This window comes from Lagopus muta, chromosome 1, assembly GCF_023343835.1.
Source record: "Lagopus muta isolate bLagMut1 chromosome 1, bLagMut1 primary, whole genome shotgun sequence".
NCBI lineage: Eukaryota > Metazoa > Chordata > Aves > Galliformes > Phasianidae > Lagopus > Lagopus muta.
The window spans coordinates 189762430-189783067 of record NC_064433.1 but is presented as its reverse complement, the minus strand read 5'-3'; the positions used below and the strand labels follow the sequence as shown (position 1 = coordinate 189783067).

Here is a 20638-nt window from a genome sequence, read left to right as displayed (position 1 = left end):
ATATAACAAGGATTATCAAGCTTGTTGGCCAGCTCAACTATCTATCTAGACTTTGTTATCCATGAGTTGGTTTTTTCAACTGTTTGTTTGTTTGTTTTGGGCGTTGGGTGGGGAGGGGAATGAAAGATTGTAGACTCTGAAATAATTAGTTATTTCAGATAACCTGTTAAAGAGACAACACTAAATGTTTACTCCATAATTGCTCCATACAATAATGGGTATGTTTAAGTATATGATCCACAACAAGTTGCTATTTATACTTGTTGCTAAGCTTTGTTAAGATTGGGTGTGAAACTTGTACTAAGTGTGCAGCTATATATGTTTCCAACCAAAATCCTCTTGTGGACTTTATAGTGATGTTCAGGCAAAACCAGATGTCTACTTTGCATAAATTGCTGCACATCTGAAGAGTAAGTTTTGTTCCAAAACAGCAGTTTCACAACATCCCAGAGGAGAACTGAGCCCACAGTGTTATGGTTCATGATCAAACACGTTCTTTTATGCTTCCTTTTCAATCAAGAACTGAATACATGCCTTCGCTATAGTCTGACTATTTAAATGAGAGAAAATAATTAAATAATAGAAAATAATTTGGTTGCCCTCTGCCTTTCAGTTCCAGCCAGTATTTGTTCAAATTATCTTACAGAAAGGCCAAATACAGAGAAAATTAATTCTTGGTATCTGATAAGTAAGTAGGATTTATTTACACAAATTTGTTTAATTCTGATCTCCTGGTTGTCTGCTAGTTCATCTGCTCTATTTCACTCATTTCATGCAGCAGAGGGTTTTTCAATTATAAATCCAAGCATCACAGTATATTTGAGCATTCTGTCAGCTTGATTTGTTTTTATGCCTGTAATGAATTTTAAACTCTCTCCTCAAAGGTCATCATGTACAATTTGAAAATAGAACATTTCTGTTGATTTTTTGGTGGAATTACAAACAACTGGATAAATGGGAAAAATCTGGAGATAGATGAATCAACCTTACAGAAGCTTGTGATTGAGAGACTGAGAAGAGTAGAAAGTTCCTTCTCATTCTCTTTATTTTGCCCTATATCCTCTTGTCTTCTTTTTCTTTTCCTCACTTATTTCACTTTATTTACAATATAATGAAAGTGAAAGTTTTTATAGAATTTGTAGAATTCTGGGAAAGATGAAAAACAATTGGCTTAAACAGTTACAGATTATGGGTTTGATTATTTCAGCTTTTGGAAACTGGGCTGTCGGGTTCCCCTTTGGCAGAAAAATCATCCATGGTAAAGAATGGTGAAAAGTGTCTACAACTTTGGACAAAGGGCCCTCACACAGGGTTAAAGTATGTTAAGCTGAGAAGGTGATTGCATCAAGGATGAGAAATCTTTCATGAGGAAGAACAGGTTTGGGGTTTCCTATGGAAATTGAAATTTTTCCCCATGTCATTTCTCCCACTTGAGGTAAATATGGAAAGTGCATGTATGCATTTGCGTGATTCTACATATGTATGTTAAAATAATAATAATTCCTTGTTCCTGTGAGGATTATTCAAGACATAATGCTGTATTTACAATATATATATATATCAAAAAGTTGTCAAAGACCTGAAAAATCCTTATCAAAGCCAAATAACTGATGCACAGCATCTCGTTGTGTCTCCTGTGCCTGACAAATAAGGGACACATTTTCCTTGCTAGACCTGTTAAATTTATTGACAACCTTAAGCAATGAAAAACACACTACGGGTTTGAAAGTTGAGACATTCCCAAGACATTCATCAGTAAGTGACTAGCAAACTGAATAGCAGGACAACTTTGTAAGAAATCAGAGATCACCAAATGGTCAATACTTACTGTCTGGAAGGTGTAAGTGCTCTGAGAAGCCAGGTAATTAACCTGAAATTCTCTCTTGTCAATAGGAAGTACTCAGGGTGACAAGATACCCTGCTACACACTAATATTGTTACACCTAAAATGTTGCATGAAAATAGGTAGTTTCTTTTTTGTTGTGACAGAGATAACTGTGGTCTACTTAAACCCGTACTTTTTTTGAGAGTGATTTACTGCATCCATCCTAAAACAATTGAAATCTTTGCAATCTGTGTTTTTCCTCAGACTTCCCAGTCTGTTGAACTCTGAAAGCTTTATTTTACTTTTGAGTCAAGTCTTTTTATCCTTTGGAGGAGTACAATTTTCACTGTAACCATGCAGAATTTGCTGGCTCTTGGATGGACCTAGAATGAGTTTTGCTTATGCTATGATTTCCTTTCCTGCTGCGTACCAGCAATCCATCACATTTCTTGCTTGCTTCTCCATTTAAAGTGGCAGTCATGGGGAAACAGTATTGGATAACAATCTTAGGTTTGGAGGAATAGAAATAGACAGGAATACGGGACTGGCAGGCTCTGTGATGCCCAGACTCCTCCACAAAGAGCAGAAATCTTTCTCCCTCCCCTTAGACCAAGTTTTGTTGGCACTTGGTTTGTGAAGGCTCTGAAGTAGCGTACAGAACAGTGGGTTAACACTTTTCAATTACTACATCTTTGACTTCTTCCAACCAAGTCAGGAAAGAAAACAATGCGAAAACAATGAGACTGTTGTGGGTATTTGCCACTCTCCATAATGAGTACAGGAAGATATCTTTCAAATTATGAAAATCTCTGTTCTCCTAAGGGAGCGTAGATAGCTTATCTAAAAACATTAGATGACTAATTTATTATTATTATTATTTATAAAGTTGCATGACTGAAATCCTACTGTTATGGAGTGAGAAAACTCAGGTCAGGTGATCATGGTGAGGTTCAAGTTTGTTTCAACAGCCTCTTGTTAGCATATAGGGCTTTCATTTACCTTGAAAAGAGATAAAAGGAATATGTTTTAAGTCTGTAAGAGGAAGAAAGTATCTGCCAGCAAATGTGCAAATAAAGGCCTAAATGCATCCTGATAGCAAGAGATAAATGACCTTATCATCCCTGGGTCTTATTTTTTCAGCAATAAAATACTTCTCAAATATATTTAGAATAGCAGTACTTATCCTGTGTGAAAAGACAGAAATCTATCCTCAAATTCAAGTGTAAGACTTGTAATGATGTTGCTGAAATAACCTCTGTAGATGTGATAGCATACAGATGAAAGGCAGATACATCAAGCTTCCAAAACATAAGTTTGCAGGAAGTAATTTGCAGACTTACAGAATAAAATTCAACTAAACCTACAGAGCATAGAGCAAGATGCTGGCATGAGAAAGAATACACAGCTCAAAACAGGACCAAGATCTACTAAACGTCTGAGGAATCAGTCAACAGAACAGAGATGGGAAATTCACTTAACATGCTAGAAAAAGCATTCTTCAATACTTTGGCCTCCAAGTTGGATCTACAAATTTTGCTCTCTAATAGCATTGATCAGATGGGAAATTCTTCCATTTGGTCCTTCTGCAAATTTCTTCAGCTGCCCAGTTGAATGCGTGCTTTGGCACATGCTCTGGCTTTGCTCTCAATATATGTTCAAATCACTAATATCATATTCTCTGAATAACTTGGGGGTATAAGAGTTAATGAACCGTCATATAAAACTTGGCATGTAGTATAAATTCAATCCATTTAGTACCTCAGTCTACTGAAGTACTGGCTTTTGAATGCATTCAGGCACCTCTCTGTACTTTGGGTAAGTTTTCAGCTTGAATATTCATATAAGATGGAAATAAAACCTGTATTGAAATACTATTTATTTCTGATGGTGAAATATTACCTGTTAGTGAATAGAGGTGCTGCATCATCAGCTCTTGTCATTATTTTGTTCTGAAACTCTTATGGCTATAAAAATATGCAAACTGCATCATAACTTGTGCTCAGGACTGAGCTGAGTTTTACTGGCATTCTAGTTACATACATCTTCCATTAAACTATTTAACTGAAATTTCACTATGATATTGGGCTGCAGTTCATGACACATTTTGTCTGACAAACTGGAGAGGTCTTTTTATAAATCTGCACAGGATCAAATTGTGTTGAACACCTTTTACAATTAAGAGATGCTTGAAGGCTGCCTTGGCTCATCACATCCAAAACAAATAACTTGACCTATTTCTGTCGATGATTAAATGGTGCCTCACTCATCTGTAGATATCCACACTGTTGACATAGAACTGCAGAATTATAGAATATCCTGAGTTTGAAGAGACTCACAAGGATCGCTGAGCCCAACTTCAGGCTACACACAAGACTACGTAAATCTTAAATCATATGTCTGAGAGCATCTGATACCTATAAGTAACTGAGCAACTACCATTCAGCAGACAAACTGTGGCCTGTAGGAAGGACTTAAATGTAGTTTCTAATTTTCTCAATTGAAGAAATTAAGATCTGAAATATCAAGTCAGATCAGAAGTCCAGTTTCAAAGTCTTCAATGTGAACATAATAATTCTATTGTATCTTACACATATTTGATAATTGTGATATCAGAGAGTTTTTAAGATTGGAATTTTCACAACTGAAATGTCTTCAATGAATGCAATCATGAAGACAGATGCTTTATTCTTAATTGAAGAGTATGGATTCATTTTTCTTACCTCATTACTGAAAGTGCTATGAGTGGATTTTCCAGAATGGTAATATAAAAATAAAGGTTGATTGATTAATTGAAGCCCTACAGCTAGGAAATGTTTTCCAGGAATGCTTAGAGGAAATGAACAGTGATCTATGAATAGATGCAATTTACTCTGTGCACACTGAGATCCAAATTTACAGTTGTTAGATATGTTTGATTGGGAAAGGGTGTACAAAAAATTTCTGGGCTCCCCATGCCTGGCCGGTTGAATCATCTAGTACCTGAACAGGGGATTTATATTAAATGTCAGGAGAAAATTCTTTAATCAGAAGGTGGTGAGGTAATGGAACAGGTTGCACAAAGAAGCTGTGAATGTCCTATACATATAGGTGTTCCAGGAAAGGTTGGATCAGGAATGCCTGATTATGTGATTGGCAATCCTGTCCACTGCAAGGGATTGAAGTCTGTTTCAAATCTAGTATATAATTTTGTGATTGCATGACAGTGATGAGTATGATAAAGCAGTGACAATTTTTTCTTGCTCATCCATTCATGTTATTCTGAATCAGAAGATGAGGATATCAGAACGTCAGACAGTCTCACTGAGATTTCAGATGCTTAAGTCCATAGAAAACATGTGAATATACATATAAAATACATATAAAAGTTTATTTCAGATTGCAACAACATCACTAAAGTGATGTTCTGAAGTGAAAATGTCTCTCAGTATTTGTCATATACTGCAAGAGACCCAAAGAGGCCTTTTTTTTTTTTTTTTTTTTTTTTTGCAAAATTTAGTGAAAGCAATCAAAGCTTAGCCATTAATTATAGAGGTCTTTCAATCTTTCAATCACTTTGCACCTGTATCAATTTGTGTGTAGAAAAAAAAAAAATCAAGGGAGGAGCATTAATTAATTTTTGAACTAAATATAGGCATGAAATACTAATGAAGCAAGTCACTTCAAGATATCTAACTAGGAATTTAAACAAACAAACAACAAAAAAAAAACCCTAACAACTATTCTATGATTAGAATTAATGCATCAGTTATTTTCATGAAGCATGGCAGGTTTATTCTAACAAGAAAAGTTGTCCTTTTCAATCTAGCTGAGATACAGAAGAGGACAACCCTAGCTCACTGATTTCAAGTTCAAAAGCAAAACCTGTTTTTAATCTCATTTACAAATGTCCATAACTTAATTGAATTTTGCTTGGTGATGATATTGCCAGTCTAAAACATCAGCCTTCTAACAGCTAGACACAATCTTTTAATTACTAGTTTAAATTTATTAATGATCAATTTTTATCAAGATGTTTTTTGGAGTCACTTAAATAGCCCTTCTTCCTCTTAAAATAAAAATAACTTAGATGCATTTCAAAGGCCCTGCTATCAATTTAGTTATCTGAATTCAAACTTATGTGTGCATTGTAATGCATACAGTTATTCCAAATGCTTGTAATGCATGAGGGAGTATTCATTGGCATTTCCAGCGAACAGAGGAATAAAAATATTTTTTTCTGTTAGACTTAGTGTGCTCACTGCAGAAGAAAAGGTTATATCTATTAAATCCAAACTCTTCAAGAAAGAAGGAGCTATTTTTTTCTTTATTACTTCTATCTACAAGAAAACACTTTTTCAGGTTTATTGATATGGGTGAATAAATTTTTAAAAACTATCATTCTCTTCTGGTATGACATGATTTCATGGTTAGTTAACTGCATGATGGGCATTGAAAAAACTGTAACATATATAGCCATCTAAAAAAAAAAAAAGTAATAAATCTGCTGCTCTAATATAAATGCACAGTACAGTTCTCTTACCTACCTTCATAAAATTCTGGTTTTCTCATTTGTGTCCTTGTTTCTTTTTTCGGTTTGTTTCTTGCTGTAGAAGATGGGTTTGAAACACTGCGATCAGGATTTTTATTTTTTGGATGAAACGTGATAACTTTAAATTGAAATTTATCATAATGAGTGATAGGAAAACAGGTCCTGTTCCTGCTTTTACTATGAGTGCATTTCTTGGATTTACTATCTGCTCCTGTAGCAAAATGTCTTAATCTGGTTATTCAAAATTATGTCACAGAATCAGAGAATGGCCCATGTTGGAAGAGAGCTCAAGAATCATGAAGCTCCAACCCCCCTGCCACAGGCAGGGCCACAAACCTCCCCACTTAATACTAGACCAGGCTGCCCAGGGCCCCATTCAACCTGGCCTTGAACACCTCCAGGGCATCCACAGCCTCTCTGGGCAGCTGTTCCAGCACCTCACCACTCTCATAGTAAAGAACTTCCCCATGACTGACATCCAATCTAAATATTCCCTCCTTCAACTTAAACCCATTTCCCTTTGTCCTGCCATTATTTACCCTTGTAAAGAATTGAATGTCATTAATTAGGTGTGAACAAACAGACCAATGAAGTGAAGGGCTGTACACCATTCATGGTTGCACTTTCCAGTTTTCATGACAGCATGAAGATACAAAACTTCTTGCATCCTTTTTTTAAATTTTTCCACTTAAGAGATAGTGTGGTTCTTCTGAAGGGCAATGCAAAAGATGATTCAGAAAATTTGATGTTTCAGGCTAATTTAAAAAAAAGAAATTTTATTACTGTAAAATACTAATGGAGACTCTAAAAAAAAATAGATACAGAAATTCTGACTTCCATAATATTAGAGGTAATGAATTCTTAAAATGCTGCATTACTTGTTAACCAGGATTGCTTCACTGCTTCCTTTCCCATGTGTGCTTTTCTTTTCATGCACTTGTAATTTCTATTTTAGCTTAATCATTTTCTAGGCAAGGCCTGCACTTTGTTTTATGTGCAGTATTTAGCACATTTGAGCAACAATAATAACATGCATAATAATGAATATTTCTGTAAATAAGATATCAGGCTTCAATTTTCCTTGTGCACACAGATTTGAAAACAGAAAAATGCTTCAGAACTCCACTGGCAGACAAATTTGAACACATACTCTTGAATAAAGACCAATGTTTCATATTATTGGCAAAGTCATAAACATTCAAATTCTATTATTACATTGTCAGTATAAAATCCTAAGATACAGATAATATGCACTGATTGTAAGAAAAAAAAAAAAAAAAAAAAAAAGGAAAGAAAAAAAGGTTGTGCTTCTTTCTGACTCGTGAATAACTATATTATTGTATGGGCATAATGGTCTTCTTAGTTCACAGGACAGGATAATGGGAAAGAATTGTCTTCTGCCACCCAATGGGTCTGGAAGCCAATAGGCACTGGGAAAACCATTGCTGCAATACACAAGATAATGTAAACTAGTGAAGTTCTCTCTACAGAAAATGAAGCCAGTCACTGCACTATATTCAATTTCATTTATCTAAAGTTAGGAGAGATGAAATCAAACCTGAGTTTTAACTCATAGAAAGTCTGGTATACTGCAGAGAAAGCTTAATTCCAGGTGTAAAAGCTAATCTACCTTTTTATAGCTGTTCTTTATATACATAACTGTACATTTTTTTTTCTGTCTTGCCAGTTAGATGTTATTTCCTAATAAGAAACATTGTTATTATTATTGTGGAATACAGGTACTATCTTTAAGGAATTCTCATTTTAAATTAGCTAGAGAAATGATGCTGCCTCAGTATTTTATGTAAGATTTTTATATGAAGCAAACGTAAGAGCATAAAAATGACTAAATAAGGCTATGTATTTTTTTCTCATTCAAGGGAAAACTTAGAAGCTGCAAGGTTAATCACTGTAATTTGGAAAAAGACGATATAAGTTAAATGCAGATGATGTAATATCTATGCAATTAGCTTGTAATTGCAGTATAATTGCACAGTGGTTTTGCTTTGCAGTAGATTGCTAAACGGAATTTATACAAATTTTGACATCATATTTAATTTACTCATACTTTTGTGGCACAATAATTTCAAGTGATCAAATAGAGAGTGCATATATACAGATTTGAAATTTCCCCCTCAGAACACAATATTATTTGCATATATATATATTACAATATACAATATAATTAATATAATATTAATATATTTTTAACATACTGTAATACTATATTATCTATTATCTATTATATGCTTATAATATAATAAGATATAAATATATATAAAATATATTGTAAATGTTTTTACATATAAGTAAACTGTATGAAGCACAATAGTGTAAATGTGATGTGTAATCTTAATTATAAGTAAGGAAATTATTATTTCACATTTTCCTTGATAGATACTGAAAATGGAAAAAGTAAGAGCGAATACATATTTGTATAAAATTCACACAGTAAATAATATGACAACATCTTAAAAATTCCCTTTACCATAATAATAATTTAATTTTTTAAAAAAGCAAATAAAGCATTCTCTCAATCAGATTAAGTCATTTGTATAAATCATTAATAAAGGCTAAAAGAAGCTCGGGTTTGCAAATTGTTGGATCTTTATTTGAATGCTAAGTGCATCTGTAGAAGCAACGATAATCTGGTGGATGCTAATGAACATCAGGCACTGATACATAGGAGAACTTCTGATGCAGCTGCAGACAAAGAATGGCAAAGAATTTTAGCAGAAATACTCCACAAATATCGAAAAGAAGTGAAGAGAAGCTCAGTGAGATCTCATAAGAATTTTTAATTATTGAACCTAGAGTTTCCAGCTCAAACTTTCATAGGAATTCAGTTCAAAGACAAAATCATAAAAAAATTTATATGGGTCCAGTATGAAGATGAGCTTGTACTTTCAGCTATCTTGAAAATAGCTTTGGAGTACTCTGCTTTGCAGTATGCAAGATATCCTGAAACCTATCATCTGTCAGAGTGAAATTATTCGTCCTCTTTACCATCATGCAAGTATTATAAGTAATAAAGAAATATCAAAATCATTAGTCAGGAAGAATCTGTCCTTTAAAGAAATTAAAAAATAGATAAGACATTTTTGCGAAAGAAATAATGTTTATGAGCTGCATTGTATATGTTCACAGAATTGTGAAATGGTTTGGTTTGGAAGAGATCTTAAAGATCATCTAGTTCCAGCCACCTGCTGTGGGCAGTGTTGCCACCCACTACATCAGGGAGCTTCCCTTTAACTGCAGTCACCACCTTTTTCTGCCACACCACAAAGACACCAAAAAATAAATGAGCCTTAGAAATCTGATTTTTTTATCAGGCAATAGTAGTGTTAGATTTCTCTCTTTTGTAGCAGGTAACTCAGTACATTGTTATAACTTTAAAAAAAAAAGAAAAAAAGAAAAAAAAAGAGGGTCACAAAGATGATCAAAGGACTGAAAGGACCAGAGCACTTCTCTTTTGAAGAAAGGGAGCTGGGCTTGTTTAGCTTTGAGAAGACTTTGGGGAGACCTCATTATGGCCTTCCAGTACTTAAAAGGAACTTAGAAGCAGAAGGGGGAGCGACTTTTTAGACTGTCTTACAGTGATAGAACTAGCGAAAACATTTTAAACCAAAAAAGAGATATTAGATATTAGGAGGAAATTCTTTACTCAGAGAGGGGGTGAGGAACTAGCACAGGCTGCACAGGGAGGTTGTGGATACCCCATCCCGAGGTGCCTAAGGCCAGATTGCATGGGGCCCTAGGAAACCTGATTTAGTGTCTGGCAACACTGTTAATAGCAGAGAGGGTGGAACTAAATGATCATTATGGTCCCTTCCAACAAAAGTCATTCTATGATTCTATGATTCTATGGTTCTATAAATCAAGTTCCAGATATTGATCTGATACTCTCATTCTCTGTGCCTAGTTTAGTATAGAAAATTATAACTGAAGCTATCATCAAAACTTAATTAGAGTATGAACAAAGACTGTGAAAAGAAAACATAACAAAAAATCCTTTGGGAAGTACACTAAAGAAAACTTTTGAATTGCACATAGAACAATGAACACAGCACATCTCAGTATAATATAATCAATGAATGTCCCTCATCTATACAAAAAGTCATATGAAATGCAAGGACGTCAATGCCATTGTACATATACTGTGATTTGGTATATTAGCTAACATGCTAAATATATACAGAACAAACAACAATTATCATAATTAAGCCATCTATTTATTTATTCGTAACACTACTGCTTTATAATGAACAGAGGAAAATAGAAGGGACAAAATGGGTTGCAAAATTCAGTTCCTGATACTGCTAGAAAGTCATGACATAGACATTTAGCATTGGAAGAAATAATGATAGACCTGCTCCAGTCAGCTGGATTGGTGATCCACTAGTTAATTTGTCATGCTCTCTGATTTTATCACACCACCATTAAACAATGTTGTTTTTCTGGAGGTAACTTCTTTTAGTTCTATTTTAAAAGCCCTCAAGCTTGATCATTGTCCTGCCACAGCTGATAGCATCATTTCTGATACTAGCCATCAAGTTACACAGGAAAAACAATTCAAAAAACAGCCACGACCAACAGCAATGCAAACAACATCATAAACCCCCAAGCCCTTTCCCTACTCTGGCTGTAATCTGCCCCCCATTGTAGCTCACTAGTTCCTTCTTAATCAGCAAGAAACAAGAAAATGAATTTGAATCACCTACAGTGTGCCTGAAAGATTTCTGAATAAGGGATTGGCTTGACCATCTGCTTCATGCTTTTTGAAAAAATGACTGTCTTACTTAAATGTTTTAGTATGCCAAAGACTTAAACTCTCTCTTTTGTTACTTTGAAAGAGCCTAGGCAACCAACTTCTTTGCGCAAAGCCATAAACTAGTTGGGTTAGTCCTGGCTTCCAGTCACTTGAAAGCCAATCCTTCAGTACTCATCCACTACAAGGGCCTCCCAGTGCCTCTATAATTTAGGAAGAAAATGACTTGCAACCAGAATTTAAAAACGAACTTATGAATGTATTGGTAAGAAAGTTCTTGAACAGTCAAATACAGAACAAATTCTGCTCCTCAGAATTTTTTTGGAGAAAGTCTGGTGAAATTTTTAGAGAAATTCAGTGTTCTCAGAGATTCTGAGAGCACCTCAACTGAGTCAAAATGGCTTTTGACAAAACATAATTGTTTTTAATGTTTCCTTTCTTTTTTTTTTTTTAATATCGATTTCACTCAATACTAATACATGTTCATTTCACATAAAATTCTCTTCTTTTTCTTGAATTTTGGAATGATTCTGAAGCAAAAGTAAACATGATTTTGTGGAGCTTCTGGATTTCAAATAAAATGCACTCTTTCATGTAGAATGGGTCTATCTTCATTTTCCTTGGCAACTCATCACAATTTAATCTGTACACACAGTCTCTGCTGTAGACTGGTCTGGGAAGGACCATGACACCGTATCCTGCCCATCTCCCTTGGGTCAAAATTAGCATTTGGAAAACTGTTGAAAGAGAGGCTACTTAATTTCACAGAGCACAGTGTCAATAAATGTTTTGGCCCTAATTTAAGAATATTATAATTAGGGGAGACTCCTTGCATTACGCTAATGATATCCATAATGTGATCCTAAAAAGTGTGAATATGAGAATAACTTTTTTGATGGACAGATAATGATTCGAGTGTGATAGCTTCCTGTACAGCAAAAAACATTGTGTTGGATGTTATCATGCACATCCAGAAAAGTTCCTTTCTTACTTTTTAGCTGAGATAAATAAAACATAGCCATATTCTAAAGTCACTGTGATGACAAGACTTCTGAAGTAGTTCAGGGTAATTTAATTCAGACAACTACAGGAGATGACCTTTAGAAAAAAATCTTAGAAGTCTTTGTGCATCTGATAGGTTTATTTCCTCTGTCATATTGTCCTATTCTGTCAAAGGACTCATCAGCCTCCTTAAGAACTAAGAATAGATATCTCTGAAGAGATAGTTTGTTTTGTAATAGACCAGATGGCATTCAGTGACAGATATATTCTAACAATACGTTCCCAGAAGAGGACACTTCTGTTCCTCTGATAGTACCTGAATGACATGCACTAACTATAGCTCCACTAAAATAGATGGATTTATTACTAGCAGTATTAACATACGCTTTCCGGTTCATGCAAAATTGCATAGGTTATACTCTAAGAAAACATACGTTGCGTGTTGTTTTAATTTTGTAATTCTGACTCTGTTCCATATTCAGAAGCAATTTACTTCTTAATGGAAGTTTAACTTGATCTCTGGTTTTAAGGAAATAATCAGCCATAGTCTGCATGATTGTACTATGTGATGTTTCAGGTGGGCAGGCAGGACTATGCTTAAACCCCAGAGGTTAAATCCATTTAACTCAGATTAGTTTCTAACTAGTCTTTGTAAGTAGTATCTTATAAATCTCCAGTGTGTCACTAGCTCATCCTACTAACAGGAATGTGGGTTTTTGTTATTGTTTTACCAAAAATGAAACAGTTCCAAGACTTATCCTGCAACTGAAAACACTTTTTTTTTTTTTTTTTTTTTTTTTTTTTTTTCCATTCTTGTTCTTCCAGAATTCACATTCTAGTTCCTACCAAACATAAGCTTGCAGAGCAGAGTTGGCTGCAATTTTTCGTTATAGTGATAGTTTGTCACTCAAGCTCTTTCTTACAGAGCAAGTCTTTATAATGACTGTTTATTGGCACAAATAAACTGCTATATTTTAAAAATGGTGGATTTAAGTTGGTGCTTAGTCTTAGTAATAGAAGTATGATAAGTTGATAGTGTGTTAGTGTAAAGATTTTATACTGCACATAAAAAGTCAAGTAGTGAAATAGTTTGGTTCATTCACACTCAAAAACTCATTTCCAGTAACACACAGCAAACATAAATTATCATATATCATAATCCTGCAAAGAGATGATAATTCAGGAGTCCCAGATCTAGTTCAAGAAGAAGTGATCTTTTGCACACTCACAGGAATGTAGAAACATCGCCTGAAATGTAGGCAGAGGTTTGGATTTGATCTTGGATGTAATTTGTCAAATTACATCAATCAAGTCTAGTTACGTGTCAAGATTTAACGAAATGTGACCAACACAATTAAGCACAATAACATAATAAAATAACAGAAATGCATTCGCTAAGATAGTTGTTTTATGCTAAAATCAGAAAATGTTGCTCTATACTTGGAATCAGTTTTTAAATACATCATGCTCCTTGCCAAAGGTCTTTAACCATCCTAACAGAATATTCAAAGGAGATCATCAGAACACTTCTACTGCATTACTGAGGGTTTAATTTATAATTAAATACAGAAACTGTCTGCAACTTACTGTAACAAATTTGTTCTAGGATCTTATCAATACAGATCACAACTCAGAGACTATATATAGAGTATGTACTTCTCACATTTGAACATATTTACATGCATTTAAACTTAGCAGCTTGTGATTGAACAGTCATTACAGACTTCTTCACCAAACTTTTATAAAAGTATTGTTGCTGTACACTAAAGCCAAAAGCTTAATGACCATGTGACTGGACACTGATTCAATTTAGCAGTGATAAGCATGCCAGCACTACCAGGAACAGGTGATCTCAGGTAACAGCAGCCAGCAAAACACAGAGCTCATTAATTATGCTGCAGAAAAGATTAAATCTACAAGATTTGCTTGAAAACAGACAAGCAATTCCCTGTTCTGTGAGGACAAATCATCTGTGAAGATTTGATCAAATCCTTGATATCCCCTTATATACTTTATGTTCAGAAAAGAGTACTGAATTTTTAATTACGTGTATGTATAATTATATGTAATCCTTCTTCACATTGTTTTCTTTTTTTTTTTTTCCTTTTTGTTTTCTTTATTTTTCCATAGCAACTCCTTGCAAGCTACAGATGTGATGACTTCCACAGAAGACCAAGCAGTTAGATTGTCTTCATAGTGTACTCACTGGAGATAATTCTACCATACACAACAGAAGATGTTGATAAATCCATTTGTTTCCAAGTATTGGACTGCCATCAACTCTGTGCTTATCTTAGATTTAGTCATTTGATTTGATTCATTGTTGCTTAGAGCAGGGATTCACAAAAGTACTTACAAAAAATAGATCAATTCCTGCTGGGGTTTGTTGGTATTTGTTCACTACTCTTCTTTAAAATGATGCAACTTTAAGCTTATGATTCCATGCCTCCAGAAAGAAGTGTATAATTTTTTCTCAATACAAGAACATTAGATATTCAAATCTAAGTTGTATAAGAAAAGGCATCTCAGTGGAAAATAATGCAAACCTACAGATCAATCCTTAAATTATTTTTAACAGGGGTGGGGGCTGTGGACAAAGGGGAATAAAAAATTGTAAATCCCTTAAGTCCCCTAAGTCTTATTTTCTTTGAATTAGTTGAAGGTCCTATGTTATATAGCTGATTTTAAAATTTTATGCCAAGTGTAGAGTGTTCAAACTCCACAGTTAGATCCTGTATTGTTACAATTCCTTCAGGGTGAATTTCTTTACAAAAAGAATTGCTTTCTGTAGAAATGCAGTCTCTTCCCACAGGCTACTAAAATTTAAATTTGTGATGGCATCTCTGATAACAAACAAATAAACAAAAAAAGCCCACAAGTGCTGTTATAGCTAAATAAGTTGCTGTAACAACAAAATTCTTATGGCATTAAAAATACCATAAACAAACTTGAGTTTTAAAATGAAATATAAATAAATAAGCACAGAATTTTAGTGTTTAAATTTAATTTTAATTTAAAATTAATATTTAAAATTAATAAATTTAATTTAAAATTAATAGAAAATTTAATTAATTTTCAAGTTAGATAAGGTTGCAAGACTAAGAAATTGTACAAAATTTCAAGTAATCACATTCTTACCTTAATTACAGATTTTCACCAATATCTCAGGAGCAGAGAACAAACCATTTCTTTGAGCCAAGAGTTATATCCAACCTGCAATACACAAAAAGAGAAAAAATGAAGAATGACCCATAATTTCCAAAACTATGCTTCTCTTCTATCACTCTGGGATTAGAAAATAATACTAAAGTTGTGCTCAGTGCTAGCGAAAGGAAAGAGTTAAATTGTATTTTCTATGAGGAGATTGTAATCATGTGAATCATTTAATGACTTCTATTCTGAGCAGATGATGCAACATGAATGAAAGCCTATCTTCTATAACTAATTCAAGTAGTTGTTAGCAACTAATCTTTTTCTTGTATCTTTGATTTACCTGTCAAGTCTTCTTACCTGTTTTTCACACATATACTATACTATATAAATATAATAAATAAAATATAAATAAAGTAAATAAAATATAAATATACTATATTTCACTACAACGTGCATGGATATATTTGTATCATAATAAGATATGTGAGCCCCCTTTCTTTGACCAAAACAATGAATTACTGTTATACACACTCAGAGGAAAAACCTTGTCCCTATATACATGGATGCATTAAAAAATATATCTTGAATTATGATTGTTCAGTCTTTCTATCTCATTTTGCACTAAGACAGCAAAGATACTCCATCCATCTGAGAATGGAAATTTAACACATATACACACATACACATTTATAAATATGTACAAGCATATATATGTATATTTAATATGGTGATATAGAGTGGGACAGTAGAGACAAAAAGCTTCTGATATTATTTCATCTTCACAGACTGTTAAACCACAGAATTATACAAACACAGAATGATTTGAGCTGGAAAGTACTCTAGAAGTCATCTACCCCAAGTTCCCTGCAACAAGCAGGGACAAACCATTACAGGAGATGGTAAAAAAAAAAATCTGACACACTATGTTCCTTGATTATTTTGGAGATTTATATAGGTGCAAAGGAAGATGGAACGTGATTAATTATTTAACCCCTTTCTCTATTGGACAAATATCTTAAATATAAGTCAATGGGTAATCACTTGTCAGATCTAGGCCTGCAGAAATGAAGAGGACCATAAACACATCTGCCTACATGCTCAGTTTTAAGATGCACAAAGAGAGAAAGTAGATCCGAAATAAATGCTTCCTTCAGTAGGGAAATATATATACATATATATGTATATATATACATATATAATTTTCCTCTTCAATTTGTGAATTTATCTGATGAAATTTTACTTGTCTGAAGTTGTTACTAAGAGTTCTTCATATTTACATTGCATGTATGAATACTGACTGTCACATGCTAAAATATCACCAGTATAATATTGTATATGTATACATCCTCTTTCTTGAGGGCACTGGACTTTCTACAAACACTTACATAGTTACTGAATTAAATTCTTTTATTCATTACTAAGATGCGATGAAGCATTTAGGAAAATGTGTAAGCAAGAAAACCAATTTCATGAAAAGTATTTGTTTTGTCCTAATGCAAATCATAGGTAAGAACAAGGACATGAAGACACGTATGAATGTGATGAAGTTATAATGATTTTATGCATTACAGCTTATCAGCTGAGTTGCTTTGAATTACATTGAATTGCATGATTTTGAGCTCTCATCTCTTTACAGGTTAATGAAAAATTTCAAATTTAAAAGAAGTTAATTTAAATAAAATAACTTTACATTCAGTATGGCTCCAGATCAACATACTGGTAGTTAGAGAGCTTAGCTAAGAGGAAGATGCATTTTATTAAGCCAAAGCAACTGAGCTTTTTATCTAAAGGAAATAATCACACTTTTCTTCGTCACCGATTTCAGTGAATCTACTCCAGTTTCCATGTGAATGAAGGAATTGGATCAATATGATCCACAAATCTAGGGGGTATTCTTTCTTTATTTTCTACCTTTACATATTCTCTCTGTTACTGTGACAGTATTTTTTTCATTTGACTTGCTCTTAGTTCCTTCTCACACTTCCCGCACTACTACTACTTCTTTATTTTAAAGTTAACTAGTGAAAACCTCCGAAATCTAACTAGTAAAATGGGTGCTTACAATTTAGAAGCATTTTAGAATTCACTAAGTTCTTTAATTCAGAGAAAAATTGATTTCTTGACTTGGGCTTCGAGTTGAAAAAGATGAAAAATTAAGTGAAGATTCCAGTCACGCAATACATATAAGTTCAAGGAGGGATGAACCATTATATACATAAAAAAAGCAAGCATGCCATAATAACATCATCTTCATACAAAACAAATCCTAAATTTGGGACTGAATTTAAATACCCAGAAAAAGAACTTATAAGCAGGAAGATAGACTTTTTAGATGGTCTGATAGGACAAGGGGGAATGGTTCTAACTAAAAGAGATCTAGGTTAGATGTTAGGAAGAAATTATTACTCAGAAGACAGTAAGGCTCTGCACTGTTGTGCAGAGAAGCAGTGAGTTCCCCATCCCTGGAGGAGCTCAAGGTCAGGCACAAGATGGTGCCCTGGGCAGCCCAATGGTGGGTGGCAGCTCTGCCCATGACAGGAAGGTTTGACCTGACAGTATTTAAGGACCCTAGAAATTCTATGAGTCTGAACTTATCAAATTGAACTTCAGCCATTCCCCTTCCTTCCCTCAAGTAGACTTATTGTAGAATATAAAGAGGTTATTTCACTGATATGTCTTTACATTGCACAGAAAGAAACAATATGAATTGTTCTATTATGTAGTATTTTACAGGTGAGAGATCAAAGGGTGCTCACTCAAGACAGACTGTGATACATGATAAATCCTGTAGCATTAATAAAAAGGAGCAAACAAATATGCCATGTTTTATTCAGCAAGCATGAAGTTTTCATTTAATGATTCTTTTCCATAAATCCTAGATCACACTTTTGAACACAGTATAATTCCTGTCTCCCATGACTGATTATGAGAAAACGGTACCTGCCATGAGGTCCTGGGTCAAAACAGAAGCTCCAACACAACACAACAATCAGGGAGTGAATACATCACAATACATCACATTGTTCACCATGGGTGCAACTCTGGGTGGTGAACCTTCCAATGTGGATATGATGGTTTCACAATGACAGGCAGCTGAATTCCACCACATCACTCTCTTACTCCCCCTCCCCAAAGAGGGGTACAAAAAGTCTCAAAGAGACCTGGGACCTGCTCCAGCAGGGATTGCATGGGCTGTATCTCCTCCAGGCCATATCCACTGCTGCACCATAGGCTTGTCCATGGCTGCACTTTGAGTTCTGCTCCTTGTGGTGCCCATGGGCTGCAGGGGAACAGACTACTCCACCGTGGGCCTCTCCTGAGCTGCAGGGAGCTTCTGCTCTACATCAAGAGCACCTCCTGTCTTCCTTCTTCATTGACCTAGAAGCATGCAGGGTTGCTTCTCTCCTATTTCTCACCCCTCTCTCCTAGCTGTTGTTGTGTACCAGTTTTCCTCCCTTCAATCTGTTCTCCCAGAAGCACTCCCAGCATTGCTCATGGCTGAGCTCTGCCCAGCAGTAGGTCCCTGTTGGAGCAGCTGGAGCTGCTCTGCTCCGACATGGGGCAGTGCTGGAGGTTTCTCAAAGAGGCCACCCCTGCAGACCTCCTGTTATCAAAAGCTCACCAAGTAAACCCAATACAATGGATGACTTACCTTTCATGGCAATAGGGGAAAAATCCATTCTTCCATTTTTTGGCCTATGACTTTATATTACTGTGGTTCTATGTTTGAAAATCTTCAACTAAGATTTTTGACAAGTTTGTTTCAGGATACAGAGCAAATTACTTTCAACTGTATTTCAAGTTCTTTACTCATTAGCCAAAGTTATATAGGAAAATTCATCCAGCCAAGTATAAGAGGAGTCTGGATGACATTATGTCTATTCTGCGCCATTTTAACATCATGAAATTGGACCAGTGACCAATGCCAGGTATCCAACATGCTTTTTCTCATAATCAATATTTAAAATAATAATAGCTTCTTATCTGATTGTTTTGCAAACTGAAATAATTTCTTTATTAAACTTCCAGTCTAGTTTTCTTTATATTCAGATTAACATTTGGTATTGCATTGCAGTTGTCAATCATATTCTACTCTTGCTGATCCAGTTTAGTCACAATCATTAGCAGATAAACACTATTACAGATGCTTCTATAATCAACTCAGCAGTGAAGCTGAAAATGTAGGTCAATTTTTTTTCACTGAAAAGTGAATCAAATTTCTTTCTGATGATATTTGAAAGTGTGATATGGAAAAAAAAAGAAAGCACTCTACTTCATACTTTGGTAAACTTTGATAGACTCCTAAATCTTGACCAGCATTAATAACTGGTAGCATGAAATCACAGATTTCTGCATACTGCAGCTACTAATAAAGCTAATGCCTTATTTCAGGTTGGGGCTTATCAACTCTAAAAACCACAATTACGGCTGTGTACTCCAGCTTCTCTCATCTCTATGCAAGTGTGACCAGCCAGAAACGTGAGGACAAAAATTAGCCCCGTGAGTCTATCTTATGGGGAAATTACATAAGTAAATGAATATCACTGAAAACACGGATTGAAAGAATCCTAAATAAGGTGCTATAAATCTCTTGCTCTCCTGTGCAGTTTCAGAAGGCTCTTTTATACTCTTACTCTCAATATCTTAGCAAAAAAATATCCTTATGAGACCACTATGTTTCCAGACATGAAATCACTATCTAGGGTTTACAGTGCTTTATGAAGGACATGAGAATAGATTTTGGATTTTGTTAATTTCATTTTTAATGCTATTATCTTGCCAAACAGCTTGGCAAGTTGTGCACTGCCTTACACTTGCAGTCTTTTAATCCTCAGTCAACCCCACAGGAATAGACACATTTGAAACCTTAGCTATTACTCAAAAGGAAGACTGATTATACAATCAGAATTACCAATAGGTCTGATTCTGAAGTAATCTTTTGGTCAGGTAGGATGTTTTTTCTCCTATTACTACCTCACTGATGGTGAAGCTTTAGATAAATAATAAAATATCAATGTACTTCAGCTTATTCTATCATAAAATGGGCATAAGGTAATCTCCCATATCTTTTGTACTGTTCTTTGAGGTCTTCTGATGAAAGGTGCTAAAATAAGCACTATGTATTATTCATATGTTAATTCTCTCTGGCATATTGCTTTCAGTAAACTTCATTTAAGAGCACTGGGAAATCAACATCAAAGAAATGCAGTTACACAGAGTGAATACAGTCAGTAGTGGAACAGGCCAGGCCTGACACAGCTCTTAGAAGCAAATGCAAGCTGAGCATAGAAACTCTGTAATCTCCTTAAGAACAGGAAAAATAAATAAGTAAATAAATAAAAGGTCCCACAAAACTTTCTAA

The 20638-nt window shown here is 34.6% G+C and overlaps 1 protein-coding gene across 1 annotated transcript in view; it reads right to left on the bottom strand.

Moving 5' to 3' along the window:
- Positions 1-20638, bottom strand: part of TENM4 (teneurin transmembrane protein 4) — a 1593907-nt gene that overhangs the window by 923068 nt on the left and 650201 nt on the right. Inside the window, exon 5 of the mRNA XM_048933792.1 lies at positions 15262-15336. The gene's annotated coding sequence lies outside the window, so the exon portion shown is untranslated. The remainder of the gene's footprint in view (positions 1-15261; positions 15337-20638) is intronic.